The sequence below is a fragment of the Notamacropus eugenii genome, chromosome 3, assembly GCF_028372415.1.
Source record: "Notamacropus eugenii isolate mMacEug1 chromosome 3, mMacEug1.pri_v2, whole genome shotgun sequence".
In the NCBI taxonomy this organism is placed as follows: Eukaryota; Metazoa; Chordata; class Mammalia; order Diprotodontia; family Macropodidae; genus Notamacropus; species Notamacropus eugenii.
In genome coordinates this window covers 364,885,836-364,901,796 of record NC_092874.1, presented here as the reverse complement: position 1 = coordinate 364,901,796, position 15,961 = coordinate 364,885,836, and the positions used below count along the sequence as shown (strand labels likewise).

The 15,961-nt window shown below is 38.0% G+C and overlaps 1 pseudogene; it reads left to right on the top strand.

Moving 5' to 3' along the window:
• The first annotated feature begins 310 nt into the window (after window positions 1–310).
• Window positions 311–15,961, top strand: part of LOC140532196 (vesicle-associated membrane protein-associated protein B/C pseudogene) — a 30,418-nt pseudogene continuing 14,767 nt past the window's right edge.

Sequence of the window (15,961 nt, the reverse complement as noted above, 5' to 3'; positions counted from 1 at the left end):
GATCATCATGCTTTCTCCCTGGCTCATCTGGATGCAACTAGTTGTTTGCTCAGGATCTGAAACTCTACTCTAATTTTACTCCTTCCCTATACCCAAGGTGCAGATAACAGTTGCCAAGCTGTTTTCACACAGCAACAGTCTGGTCTTCAAAAGTCTAGCATGCACAATAAAGTGAATTCACATAGACTGGAAATTATATTCTTTATTCTGTTTTAAATAAAAAACTCTGGGCTTTCCTAAATCCAATAGTGGCACAACTATATACATCATCCCTTTTTATTCACTGCCTCAGTTACTTCCCTCAGCGTAAATGGCTGACAGTCCCTGGGTCATGGAAAATCTCAGTGTAATACAGGACTCTGAAGAATTACATCAGATTGCTAAGGAAGAAGGGGAGGCAAGGTAGAGCTATAGCATTCAAAAATGACTCCATTTCCTTTATATATTTTTCTAATGAGAGCCATGAAATTTAGCTTTTTAATATCACCTTTTATGTATCCTTTTTGACAATTTCAAGCATGTAGGCTCAGTCCTACACCAAATAGAGGTTGCATTAATGCATTGCAAGTGCTGCAGAAGGGAATTGTGAAACAGAACCATATGTGTTGGAGGATTCATAAAAATTATGAAGAAGATGAGGATTAGATGAGAGAAGACAAGCTGTTGACAGGAAAGAACTTACAAGATGCTGCCAAGAATTGTAGGGCATTAATTGTTGTTTGGAAATGACAGTACCTGATTGACTAAACCTTTTCCTCTCCCCGTGAGGATTTAGTTTCTGAGTTGGTAAAAGAACAAACTTCAGCTCATAGTGGAGGAAAAAAAGAAGAATTAATAATCAGATAGTAAGCTGCCATCCTGGCAGGGTGATGAAATTGGGATGAGGGGAATTCATGCATCTAGTATTAAATTAATCTGTTTTCTGAAAATTATATAGCCTTCCTCCACTCAGACTTAAAAAAAATGCCTTCATTAAAATTCAAAAGAAGTAACAAATTAGAAAGGAAAAAGTTCTTAGAAATGTGTTGTATCAGTTGATAAGATTTAGCATGTTTGTAATCATGTAGCACTTTAAACTAGATATACACTTATTTTGAGGGATGTAGGATTATATGAACAATCAAAAGTCATATAGTTAATTAGAGGTGATTCTAGGGATGAAAAGTGAACTAGTGTCCTCAGTTCTCAATAGGAACTAAAATCCTTTACCATTGAGAAATACTAGTATACCATCTATAGAAGCAGAATGAGAAAATGTATACAAAATTTATGACTGTATTTCCTGCAGAAAGAATAAGCTCTCATGGCACATGTGTGCTACAGTCAAAATTGTCATGTACTGTCTTCCTATAGTAACACTTTCTTCAGATATTTTTTGTGGTCAGTTTATTTGCAAGAGACAGAGTTGGTAAGAATTCACAAGACTGTCCAATTTAGAGATTTTCCCAGAGTTCTCGGTAGGGATTTGAGTTAGCAGAAACATCAAACCCATGAAAGATAGTATATATCTTCATGCATGGATAGCTCTGATCCACTGATTTTTAACACTCTCAATTTAATGTATTTTTATAAATATGCGTATGCACTTATTTGGTAATGATCTATTTCTTTTCTAGGTATAATAATAAATAGTGGTAGGCTCCCTTAAAGAAAGTAAAATTTACAGACCTATGATATTAACAGTGAAAAATAACTTTATGAAATTTTTATGGACAGCAACACAACTCAACTCTGTCAGACCTCCTCATGTGACCAATCAAAAGGAGTTGAATGAATTAAATTCTCATAGGCCAAGAATTGGTCTGACATCCGACTTTCTGTCCAGGTTCCTTCCACTGTAGGGTACTGCCTCTCACAACTTTTCAAATTAATAGATTGCCTTTCTCTATTTCCTGCTTCACCCAACACTCTATCCCTGACAAAAGGAATTTATCATGCCACTTAATTTGGAACATATAGTCTGACTGTGCCTAGAGTACAAAGGCAAGTTCACTTTACATGAGTCTGTAACTAAAGATGAGTTTAAATTCACTACCTATTCACCTAAAGTACCCTGTATTATAGTTTACATGTAAATAGTATTTTTACCATTGTAGCATTTTGTAGAGGAACAATCCAAATCAAATCACTGGATAATTGTTACTTGAAGTAATGTATTACTTTGGAAATGTAATAGTTGTAAAGGGTATAGAATACAGGAGGAAGCAGTTGAATTTAATTGGATCCTTGGGACTACTTTGTTGTGCCTGCAGCTATTTTTTTGCATGAAAAAAGCCGAGGTCTCTGATATATTCTTCAATTGCTGCTGAAATTGTACAACAATTCCCTGGCTAATCTTCAACCACTGAATAATTTTTAAACTGGAAAGAACTAAGATCTGTATTAGTTTAAAGTGCTGCAACTCTACGTCGCAACAGGCAGCCATGTGGAAATTAATTGTGTGAGACAGTTCCACTCTTGCCCAACTTCCCAAACCCCAGGGGAAATATTAAAATATAGTGCTTGCTGGGAGTCAGTGGTCAACCACTGACAAATAATTTTATGAAGAGAAATTTAAATGGTGTAATGGTTCTAGGGGCAGCCACAGAGTCAGGAAGACTTGGTTTGAAGTCTTGCCATTGACACACACTAACTGAGCAATGAACAAGTCATTTAACCTATTAGTGCCTTGGGCATCTCTTTAAGGATATAAATTACAGAAGAGTTGCTATTTGCCTTGGAAATTTATACAGTATGAGTTCCTTTTATCAATGAAATTATAGATTCAGACTAAATAAATTATACACAGCCCAATTTACAAGAGATTAATGTATAGACATTACAATAGAGCCCTGAAGACAGAGTTCTAAAATCTTGCTCTTATATATTTCAATAGCATATATATATACTTTTTAAAATTTTTCTTTTATTATTATAAACTTAGCAGCTATCAATAAGCATAAATCTTTATACAAAGAATAAGAAAGATTGTATATAAAACCATGAGCTTCACATATGTAAAATTTTAAGTTGAGTATTAAAATTAATGTGGAAGTAACAAAATTCCCCAGTTTACTGATGTCTTTCTGTGCCCTTTTAAAAGGATCTATTGATGAAATTAGCAATCTCCTTATCATTGCTGTTGCATTTTTGCCATTATTCTTTCACTCCATGAGTAATGCAATTGTACGTACAGATAGCACTAGGTTATAATCAAATATACTCTTTCACCAGGATTTATCAGACTATGTTATGTGTAACTCTGGCTTAAATGAAGTTTGTATATTGGTTGGTTGGTTATTGTCCTTCATTCTCGAAAAGGACCAAAATGACATCACCATGATAAAGTCAAGTTTCACTGTGTTTGACTATGGCTGATCAGACCAATATGGGTTCAGAATGTTCTACCACAGGTTAGGCACAGATAGATAGTCCGTGTGAACATTTGAGGTGGCTAACATAAGCTTGCACAACTTACATTTCCTCTGAGCTGTTTCAGTTCTGCTTTGCCTGTAGAATACAGCACTATTTCAGATGTGGGCCTGCCATGCTGAGCGGTCCTGTATCAGTGTCTCCCATGTCACATAATCAATACCAAAATTCTTGAGAGAGACCTTGAGAGTGTCCTTGTATCATTTATTCTGACCATCATGTAATCGCCTGCCCCATGCGAGTTCTCCAAAAAGTAGCCTTTCTGGCAAGTATACATTTTGCATTTGAACAGTGTGGTCAACCCATCAGAGATGAACTCTGAAGCATAGTTTGAATGTGTAACAGTTTAGTTCAAGTAAGGACCTCAGTGTCTGGTACCTTATCCTGCCAGGTGATCTTCAGAATCTTCCTAAGACAGATCAAATGAAAGCAATTCAGTTTCCTGGCATGGCACTGCTAGACTGTCCATATTTCACAAGCATATAACAATGATGTCAGCACAATAGCTCTGTAGACCTTCAGTTTGGTAGTCAGTCTAATACCTCTTCTCTACCATACTTTTCTTTGGAGCCTCCTAAGCATGAGCTAGTTATGGCAATGAATATGTCAAACTCATTGTCAATATGTACATTCCTGGAAAGTACACTACCAAGGTAAGTGAAACTTATTCATAGGATTCAAAACTTCTCCATTTGTTGGCACTGATGGTTCCTCATATGGATGCTGTGGCGGTGATTAATGAAGAACCTGTGTCTTCTTGGTGTTAATTGTTAAACCAAAATTAGCACCGACAACAGAGAATTGATCCATACTTTGTTGCATCTCAGCTTCAGAGGTTACATTAAGTGCACAATCATCTGCAAACAGAAAATCATGCACCAACACTCCTTCCACTTCGGTCCTGACTTGAAACCTTTTCAAATTGAAGAACTTAATGTCAGTATGGTAACTGACTTTGATGCTGTGTTCATCCTGATTGAAAACATTTGACAATATGGCTGAAAACATTATGTTAAAAAGCATGGGAGCAAGCACACAGCACTGTTTCACTCCATCAATAACTGGGAAAGCATGAGAGCATTGTCCACTATCCAGGGCAAACATGCCATCATGAACTTGACATACAATAATGATGAACTTCTCTGGGCAACCAAATTTTGACATAATTTTCCATGAGCCCTCACGACTAACAGTATCAAAGGCTTTGGTCAGATTTACAAACGTCGTGTACAGACCTCTGTTCTACTCCTGTCATTTCTCCTGGAGTTGTGAGCAGCAAACACCATATTGACTGTTCCTCAGCCCTTTCTGAAGCCACACTGACTCTCAGGTATATGACCATCTTCCAGGTGAAGGAACACCCTATTAAGGAGGGCTCTCGCAATAATCTTGCCAAAAATGATAAAGAGAGAGACCTCCCTGTGATTGCCGCAAGACAATCTGTTCCCTTTACCTTTATAGAGATGAACAATGGAGGCATCCTTGAACTCCTGGGGGATAACCTCCTCTTGCCATATAACCTGGAAAATTTCAGTCAGCTTTTGTATGAGCAATGGTCCCCCAACTTCGTAAATCTCAGCTGGAATGGAATCATCACCAGGTGCTTTGTCACATGAGAGGAGCCTAATGGTCCTCACAACCTCTTCTTCAGTTGAAAGTTCAGCTAAGGAGGGAATCTGAGGTAAACAGTCAATGGCCTCAGCATTTATGAATGATGGTCTGTTGAGAACAGAACACTATGGAAGTGTTCAGCCCATATCTCTAGGATCACGTCCTTATCACTAATCAACGTGGCTCCACTAGTGCTGAGTAGTTGTGATGTATCATAGGGGTTTAGTCCATAAATAGTTTTCAGGGAATCATAAAAGCACTTTCGATTGTTACGTTCGGCATAAAACTGAATTTCATCTCTGCCTTTTAACTGAGCCAGTAATTGTGCATCTCTCTAAACTTTGCTTGTACTTTACTTTTGATGGAATTAAATGTTACCTTCTTAGAGATGGAAGAACTATCATGCTGATAAATTCTATCAAGTTCTTGTTTTTCGTTTATCAGCTTCTGAATTTCCCCATCATTTTCATTAAACCAGTCTTGGTATTTGCAAGTGTTTTGACCCAGATGAGCAAGGGTAGTGCTGTACACCAAGTCTCTGAGAGCTGCCCACTCCTTTTCTGCTCCATTGTTGTCAACTGTGTGTTGGCTTAACTTTCCCTCCAAGTTAGCAACAAACTGTTCATGCTCAGAGAAGAGCTCTCATTTCTTGATATTAATTCTTCTGGTAGTCATTTTGGAGTGGGGGTGACACTTTTGATGAATGCAAATATTTAACTTGGAAAGGATAAGTCTATGATCAGTAGAGCTCTGTGTACCACACATTGCCTTTGTTACTCTCACATCTTGTCTGTTTCTTCACCTTATAATAACATAGTCTATTGGATGCCAATGTTTGCTGCGAGGGTGCATCCATGAAGTTTTATTGCATTTAGTTAAACAGAAAACAGTGTTGGTAAAAAAAAGGTCATGTGATACACAAGTCTTCAGTAGTAAGTGACCATTACTCTTGCTGTTTCCAACTCCATTCCTCCCTAGGACTCCTTTCTAAGTCTGGTAGTCTGAGCCTACTCTAGCATTAAAGTCATCGAGAATTACAAAGTTGTCTTCTTTTGGCACATTGATGATGAGTCTCTATGTCTTCATAAAATTTTTCTTTGACCTCATCAGGGTTCATCATGGCGGGAGTATAGGCACTGATATTGGTAGCATGACATTTTTCTGCAAGTGACAATCATATTGTCATGAGCTGGTCATTCACTCCTTTTGGCAGACATACCGGCTTGCTGACTAGATTAGTTTTCATTCCAAAACTTATGCCAGTTTCACAATGCTCCTCTTCACTGTGGCCACTCCAGAAAAATGTATACCCAGCTCTGAATTCAGTAAGCTGGCATTCATTTGCCAACCTTGTTTCACTCAGGGATGCTATTTGGATGCGATACTTGTTGAGTTCTCTTGCAACAGGAACAGCTCATCTTTCAGGTCTGCTGGATTTTATGTTGTCTATAAGTATGCTCATGTTCCATGTGCTGATGGTGAGTGGAATCATCTTTTCAGATGTTCTTGTATATTTTGTACATGTTTTTGTGTTTCAATCACAGAGTGGGATTCCCTGCCTGTCACAGTAATCAGGCCAGGGTTGGGTAAGTAGATAATTTTTAAAGGATTTTGAAAACAAAGTAAGAGAAGTAGAATAAAAATTAGGATGTGAAATAAAAGTGATTCAAGACAATCATGAAAATGAGTCAATAGCTTTGTAAAGGAGACCCAAAAATTCCTGAAGAAAATAACACCTTGAAAAAGAGACTAACCTAAATGGCAAAAGAGGTCAAAAAAGTCAGTGAGGAGAAGAATACCTTACACAAAGCAGAATTGCCCAAATGAAAAAGGAGGTCCAAAAGTTCAATGAAGAATATAATTCATTAAAAATTAGAATGGAGTATATAGAAACTAATGCCTCTATGAGACATCAAGAGACAATGAAACAAAATTAAAAAATGAAAAAAATACCAGACAGTGTGAAATATCTCATTTGAAAAACAACTGACCTGGATAATACATCTAGGAGAGATAATATAAAAATTATTGAACTACCTGAAGGCCATGATTTTAAAAAAAAAAAAAGCCTAGACATCATCCTTTAAGAAATTATTGGGGCAGAGACAAGATGGTCGAGTAGAAAGACACGTATACTCTGGCACTTCCTCCACAGTCCACAAAATACCCATAAAAAAGGACTCTCAACAAATTCTACAGCAACAGAAGCTATAGAACAAAAGAGTGAAAGATGTTTCCAGCCAAAGGTAACCTGGAAGGCCAACAGGAAAGATCTATCTCATGGGACACTGAGAAGAGTGGATTTCAGCCCTGACCATGTAACACTGGGAAGAACAGAACCTGAACAGACCTCCGGGGCAAAATTCCCAGCACGATGGGTCCCAGATCCCTCAACCCACAAGCGACAAAGAAAGCTCCAAAGGTCAGTGTGGAAGGGCTTTCCCAGGTGGGCGAGAGGGGAACAGTGTTCCCACACCACTGGCCCCAGGCAGTGGCAGCAGCAGCAGTGAGTGGCAGTTGCTTACAGCCTGGATCCATTGTCCAGGCAGCTCAACTTAAAGCCCCTGGGGGAGTGGAGCAGCTGATCTGAATCTCATCCTTGACCACAGTACTAGGGAGAGGAGGACCACTAGGACCCTCCTCTTGACAAAGGATTCAGAAGTCAAATAACTGCCTGGGAAAATGTCCCAAAAAAGAACAGAAAGTAAGACCACAGAAGGTTACTTTCTTGGTGAATGGATGTCTCCTACCATCCTTTCAGATGAGGAAGAACAAGGCACACTGTCAGAGGAAGTTAAGGTCTCTGCCTCCAGTACCTCCAAAATGAATATTAAATGAGCTCAGGTCATAGAAGAGCTTGAAAAGCATGTCAGCAGACTGCTAAAAAAAGAATTTAAAAAAATGCTGAGGAAAATAACACCTTTAAAAAGAGGCTAACTCAATTGGAAAAAGAGCTCCAAAAAGCCAATGAGGAGAAGGAGTCATTAAGAAGCAGAATTAATCAAATGGAAAAGAAGGTTCAAAAGGTCACTGAACAAAATAGTTCTTTAAAAGAGAGAAGCAAGTTCAGGGAATTTAATAACTATGAGATAAACCAAGAAGTTAGAAAACAAAACCAAAAGATTGAAAAAATAGAAGATAATGTGAAACATTTCAGCAGAAAAACAACTGACCTGGAAAATGGATCCAGGAGAGACAATTTAAAAATTATGGAACTACCTGAAAGCCATGATCAAAAAAAGAGCCTAGACATTATCTTTCATGAAATTATCAAAGAAAACTTCCCTGATATTCTAGAACCAGGGGGCAAAATAAATATTGAAAGAATTAACTGATCACCTACTGAGAGAGACCTGAAAAGAGAAACTCCTAGGAGTATTGTGGCCAAATTTCAGAGTTAGCAGTTCAAGGAGAAAATACTGCAAGCAGCTAGAAAGAAACAATTCAAGTGTTGTAGAAATACAATCAGGATAACACAGGATCTGACAGCTCCTACATTAAGGGACTGAAGGACTTGGAATAGAATATTCCAGAAGTCAAAGAAATTGGGATTAAAACCAAGAATCATCTACCCAGCAAAACTGAGTATAATACTTCAAGGGAATAAATGGTCATTCAATGATAAAGAGGACTTTCAAGTATTCTTGGTGAAAAGACCAGAACTGAATAGAAAATTTGACTTTCAAGTGCAAGAATCAAGAGAAGCATGAAAAAGTAAATAGGAAAGAGAAATCATAAAGGACTTTCTAAAACTGAACTGTTTACATTCCTACATGGAAAGATAATATTTGCAACTCTTGAGACTTTTCTCAACATTTGGGTAGGTGGAAGGATTACACATACACACACACACACATACACATACACACATAGACAAAGTGTACAGGTTGTGTTGAATCATAAAAGATGATATTCATAAAAAATAAAATAAGGGGTGAGGGAGGAAAATACTGGGAGGAAAAAGGGAGAAATGGAATGGGGCAAGCTATAACTCATAAAAGAGATAAGAAAAATCTTTTTCAAAGGAGGAGAAAAGGGAGAAGGTGAGAGAGGAAAAGTGAAGCTTACTCTTCATATAGGGCTTAAGGAGGAAATAACATGCTTGCTAAATTTGTTATAAAAATTTATCTTACAGTACAGTAAAGTTGGGGAGGAGGGGACAAATGGGGTGAGGGGGATGATAGAAGGGAGGGCAAATGGGAGAAGGAAGTAACTAGAAGAAAACACTTTTGGAAAGGGACAAGGTCAAATGAGAGAATAAAAAAGGGAGAGACAGGGTAGGATAGAGGGCAATATAGTTAGTATTACAGAACATGACTATTATAGAAGTCTTTTGCCAAATGACACATATATAGCCTGCATTAAATTGTCTGCCTTCTGAGTGGGTATGGGAAGGAAGGGAGGGAGGGAGAGAAGTTGTAATTCAAAGTATTAGAAACCAAGTTGAGAATTATTATTGCATATAACTGGGAAATAAGAAACACAGGTATTGGCATATAGAAATTTATCTTGCCCTATAAGAAAAGAGAGAAGATAGGGATAAAGGAAGGGTGGGGTGTGATAGAATACAGGGTACATTGAGGGCAGGGGTAATCAGAATGCAAGGTATCATGGGGTGCTGGAAGGGGAGAGATCAAGAGAAAAATTGGAACTCAAAATTTTGTGGAAATGAATGTGGAAATCTAAAAATAAATAAATATAAAAAAAAGAAATTATGGAATACGGACAGAGTCAAGATGGCAGAGCAGAAGGACAGAACTGTTCTAGCTCTACCACCATATCACATAAAGTACTTGTTAAAAATGACTCTAAACAAATTCTTGAGCAGCAGAAACCACAAAATGACAGAGTGAAAGAAATTTCTAGCCCAAGACAGCCTGGAAGGATGGCAGGAAATGTCTATCTCACTGGGCTCAAAATATTGAATTGCTTGCCTTCTCAGTAGAGATGAGTGAGGAGGGAGGAAAGGAGAGAAATTTGAACTCAAAGTTTTAGGAACAAATGTTGAGAATTGTTTTTGAATGCAACTGGGAAATAAAATATATAGGTTATGGCATACAGAAATCTATCTTGACCTACAAGAAACGAGAGAAAATGGGGAAAAGGGAAGGGAGGGGTGTGATAGAAGGGAGGGAAGATTGGGGGAAGGGGTAATCAGAATTCATCGTGTGTTGGGGTGGGGGAGGGAAGAGATGAGGAGAAAATTTGGAACTCAAAATCTTGTGGAAATGAATGTTGAAAACTACAAATAAATAAATTTTAAAAAGAAATTATCGAAGAAAACTGCCTTGATATTCTAGAATCAGAGGGTAAAATAGAAATTGAAAGAATCCACTGATCACCTCCTGAAACAGATCCCAAAATGAAAACTGCCAGAAATATAGTCAAATTCCAAAGTTCCCAAGTCAAGGAAAAAAATATTGCAAGCAGCCAGAATGAAACAACTCAAGTGTTGGGATACCACAATCAGGACAACACGAGATTTAGAAGTTTCTACGTTAAGAAATCAGAGGACTTGGAATATGATATTCCAGAGGTGAAAGGAGCTAGGATTAAAACCAAGAATCACCCACCCAACAAAACTGAATGTAATCCATGAGGAGAAAAAATTGATATTCAATGAGGTAGAGGAATTTCATGAATTCTTGAGCAAAGATCAGAGCTAAATAGAAAATTTGACTTTCAGTATAAGACTCAAGAGAAGGATGAAAAGGTAAACAGGAAAGAGAAATTATAAGGGAACTGTTTACATTCCTACATGGAAAGTTCATATTTGTAACTGAAGAGACATTTTTTATTATTAGGGTAATTTGAAGAATATGTATAAACAGAGGGCACAGGTCAAGTTGAATATGAACGTTTTGATATATAAAAAATAAAATAAAGGGGTGAGAGAGGAATGTACTGGGATAAGGAGAAAGGGAGAGGTTGAATGGGTAAATTATCTCCCATAAAAGAGGCAAGAAAAGGCTTTTATAGTGGAGGGGAAGGGGTGAGGTATGAGGGTGTTGGGATTGGAAGCTCAATTCCGTGTGGACCGTCTCGGGCGGGTAAAAGTGGGACTTCTAAATCTTAGAGTTTTACGAGGCCCTCCATGAACAACGGGGATTCGAGAAGGTCAGATTGAGCTAGCTCGGCTAGCTCGGGTATTTCCGCCTCTCCCCGAGAGATACGTGATGGGTGGAGTCTCCCTGCCCTCGAGATTGTCCCGGATTGGAGCACACCTAGTTACCTAACAGCACGGTATTGAGATGCAAACTGTGCGGCTGAAGGTTAAGTAGGATTGAGGAAGCCTGAAAGCTCTCTTAGCACGTGTGGAGCCAAGAGGACAGTAGGCTCCGCTTCTTTTCTTTCCTCTCTCCCCTCCCCCTCTCTCCCCGCTTGTACTTCTACTTCCAATCCCTTAAGCTTAGCCTCCTTAGGAAATCTCCCCCTCTTCCTCCTAAGGAAGACCCCCCTGCACTTGTAACTAGACCCTGAAATAAAGCTCAACCCTTGTTCAACTCTGGAACATCCTTTTTCTCATATGTGCATCCGGTTTTGGCCAACCAAAGACCTCGGAGGTGAGGTAAGAAAGACTCGGGTAGCCCACACAGGCCTCTAGGCCTGGCATGAGGGAATGAGTGAATCTTACTTTCATAGAAATTGGATTAAGAAGGGCATAATATACACAATCAATTGGGTATGGAAATCCATTTTACCCTATAGGAAAGTAGAATGGAGCACATGATGCGGGGGTGTGATAGAAGGGAGGGCAGATTGGGATGGTAATCAGTCCCTTTTGAGGAGGGACAGGATGAAAGGAGAGAATAGAATAAATGGGAGGATAAAATGAAGGGAAATACAATTATTCTTTCACAACACAACTATATGGAAGTGTTTTGCATGACTACACATGTATAACCCTATATCAAATTGCTTGCCTTCTCAATGAGGATGATTGGAAAGGGACGACAAGAGAGAATTTGGAACTCAAAGTTTTTAAAATGATTGTTAAAACTTGTTTTTGCATGTAACTGGCAAATAAGATAACACAGGCAATGAGGTATAAAAATACATCTTACCCTATAGGAAAATAGAAGGGGAAGGGAAAAGAGAAGGGGGTGGGGTGATAGAAAAAAGGGAAGATTAAGGAAAGGTGTAAATAGAAGCAAAATCTTTTGAGAAAAGATAGGGTGAAGGGAGAGAGAGAATAGAACAAATAGGGATGGAGGAATAGGTTGGAATGAAATACAGTTAGCAATAGTAACTGGGAAAAAATTTTTGAAGCAAGTTTCTCTGACAAAGGCCTCATTTCTCTAACATATAGAGAACTGTGTCAAATTTATAAAAGTAAGAATTATACCCCAATTGATAAATGATCAAAAGATGCAATCAGTTTTCCAATGAAGTAATTAAAGCTATCTATACCCATATGGAAAAATATTATAACTCACTACTGATTGGAGAAATGTAAATTAAAGCAATTCTGAGATACTACTAAACACCGACTAGGTTAGGTAATAGGATAAAAAAGCTAAATGACAAATGCTGGAGGGGATGTGGGAAAAATGAGACATTAATGTACTTTTGTTTGAGTTGTGAATTGATTCAACCATTCTATAGAGCAATTTGGAACTATGCCCGAAGGGCGATAAAATCATCCATGTCCTTTACATAGTAATATCACTGCTAGATCTGTATCCCAAAAAAGATAAAAAAGAACCAATAAGGAAAAGGACCTATATGTACAACAATATTTATAGCAGCTCTTTTCTGGGGGTAAAGGGTTAGAAATTGAGTGGATGTCCATCCATCAAATGATTAAGTTGTGGTGTATAATTATGATGGAATACTATAATTGGGGAAAATTAAATACTAAATAAATGCAAAAATGTATTATTGGTCAGTATAGTATCCATGAGGTTTGTTTGCATAAAGTGGACATATTCGCCTTATAAACTATGACAGAAAGAGAAAGTATTTCCTTTTTCCACTGGCCCAACACTTAGGAAGTGGATGTCACCAGTCTTTTCTAGAGACATTCTCTTCTCCCATCAGGAATGAACCATTCTCTATTCACAGTCCATGAGAGAGATGTTTCTGCCACATGTGGAGGGGAGCAATGAAGATAATGTGCATGCATGCGCGTGCAGCAGGGCAAGACCGAACAGGGGGTGGAGGATGATAGAGAAGCCCAGCACACCCACTAAAGAGCTGTTACCTTTAGTTGTGAGGGACAAAGACCAAGACTCATATTTGCCCCACTTTGAGAATTTTCTTTCTTATTTTCTTTATTCCTTTCTTTCTCTTTTTTCTTTCTTTCTTCTTTCCTTTCTTTCTTTCTTTTTCCTTTCCTTTTCTTTCATTCTTTCTTTCTTTCTTTTCCTTCCTTCCTTCCTTCCTTCCTTCCTTCCTTCCTTCCTTCCTTCCTTCCTTCCTTCCTTCCTTCCTTCCTTCTTTCCTTCCTTCCTTCCTTTCTTTCTTCCTATAAAATCAATATGACTAAAATTTTTCTCATAGAACTCCTAAGTTCCTAGTTAGGGTATAGAAGGAAGGAGAAAAATTTGTTCCACCCTGACAAATCAGGTAGAAAATCTCATAAGTGTGTGTGTGTGTGTGTGTGTGTGTGTGTGTGTGTGTGAAAGTATAACATACCAGCCACTGTACCTCTCTCTCTTGCTACTTACAAATAATGACACGTAAACTGAAGCAAGTATGGTTGGTCATATATTAATCCAAGATTGATTATGGTACCTATTAAAATAGAATGATATAAATATTGGAATCGAATACTGTCCTCTTGACACAGAGCCAGGGCGAGGAGACACTTCATGGTCTGGATGAACTCTATGAAAACACAAAATTTCAGGACAACTACAGTGGGCAGAAGCTGATCCCTGGACCTCTGATCTCTGCCTCTCTCACTTCCTCCCATCTCTAGAATTCTTATGCTACTGCACAAATCTCCAGTGCATTCCCCTTAACTTTACCTGACAAAGCAAAAGTAAGATCTGAACTCAAATAACTCATTCTTCCGTATTAATAAAATCAAAACTCCTGCATTCCTGCTCATTGCTGATTCCTTCTTGTCAGGTTTTCCCTCTCCCTTTCCTTCAGGATGAGTAAAGAACAGACTTATCTTTACACAGGGCAGGAATATTCTTGCTGTTTCTAAACGTTCTTAGAGAAAAGAGCTAAAGACTATACTTTTACTCCACAGAAACTGGTCTCCAAATGTCTCAGTTCATGATTTTTTGTTTTGTTTTGTTTTGTCAATTTGTGAAAAATCCCTGACAAATCAACACACTGACCTGGTCTGGTAGTGTAGATGGAATTATACATATATAATGCATACATAATGTACTAACTTTCAAGGAACAGGATGAAAGCATGGTTCATCATTAGTCTACTGGAATAAAGATCAATCAATTTGAATTCTTATATTTTGGCTTGCTTTCTTTTTATTGTTAACATTATGCATATTATTCCTTTGGTTCTTAATATTATTGAGGTGGTAGGTGGCAAAATTTGCAGAGCATTCTATCTTAAGTCAGGAAGAGTTCAGTTCAAATATGGCATCACATACTTAAATAGTCATGTAAACTTGAGCATGTCATTTAACCACTCAGCACATTAATTTCCTTATCTATAGCATGGGTAAGATCATACCATCTGCTACTCAAGGTTGTTATGTGGGGGAAAAATGAAAACCTTTATAAAGCACTTTGCAAACCTTCAAGTGCTATGCAGATTCTAGCTACTATCGATCCATTAAAAAAAAAAAAAGTTGTAGTATACCCTGTTCTTTTGAAGTCTCAATTTTTCTCTTTCTTTTCCTCTCCAAACACTGAATCCTGGGGGGGTTGGGGTTGGAACTTTGCAACAAAAAAGCTAATCAAAGGAAACAAAACCACACAGTGGCCATTTAAAAAAAACAACAAATTTATTTTTTCTATACTTCAAACAGTATGAAGAATCAGCATGTGAGTCATGGTATTTGTTCTGAAAGAATTCACTCAGACTGTATCCAAATTAAAGAAGATATTTATTGGGGCGAAGCACCCACTGGGCCTACTATCATGGAAGGCAGAGTAATTAGCGAGGTTTGGTGTCTGCAGTTTGCCAGGATAGGGGGAAGAGGAGCAGGAAAAAGGAAAGGGTAAGAGTGGCTCTGGAATGTTTGGAATATCAGATAATCTGGATGTGTCTTTGTCATACAGATAAGCAAGAGGAAGGGGAAAGGGGAGGAGAACTACTGCTCTGGAATATCAGGTAGTTGGGGGTGGTTTATGAAAGTACACAGGTAAGTTCACTGTGGGGGTGGGGGGGCCATCAATATATAGTCTATGGCTGGTCACATCCCACATTTTCTCATATGTCGCATCCTGCATCCTGCCTGTCTCATCTGCCTTGAACACTCTATCTCATCAAACCTATTACCTTGGTCAGAAGTGGATAAAATGCTTCATCATATTTTCTCTAGAGACATGATCTATTATTGCATTGGTCAGATTTCTTAAGTATTTCAAAGCTGTTTTTTCTTTACAGTATTGCTATTTTATAAATTATTTTTTTGGTGGGGGAAGAGTTCTGGTCATTTCATTTTGTCATACTATCTAGGAATCTCTGAAATTGTTTCATCATTTCTTCTGATGAAATAATATTCTGTAACATTCATATTCCATAGTTTGTTCAGCCAGTTCTCAGTTGATGGGCATTCTTACAATTTCCCCTGCCCCTCAGGTACAGGTTCCATTCTTTATGTTTGCTTTGCTTTGAGTATTCCCTCTTCAGGATAATCATCCCTCTTAACTCTCCCTCCATTTTCCTACTTTTTTTCCCTCTGATCATTTTGGTATATATATTCCTTAAACTTTGTGTGTGTGTGCATGTGGGTGCATGTATGTGTGTGTATTATTTCCATACGTGTTTTCAGTAGTAATTTATCCAGTTCATA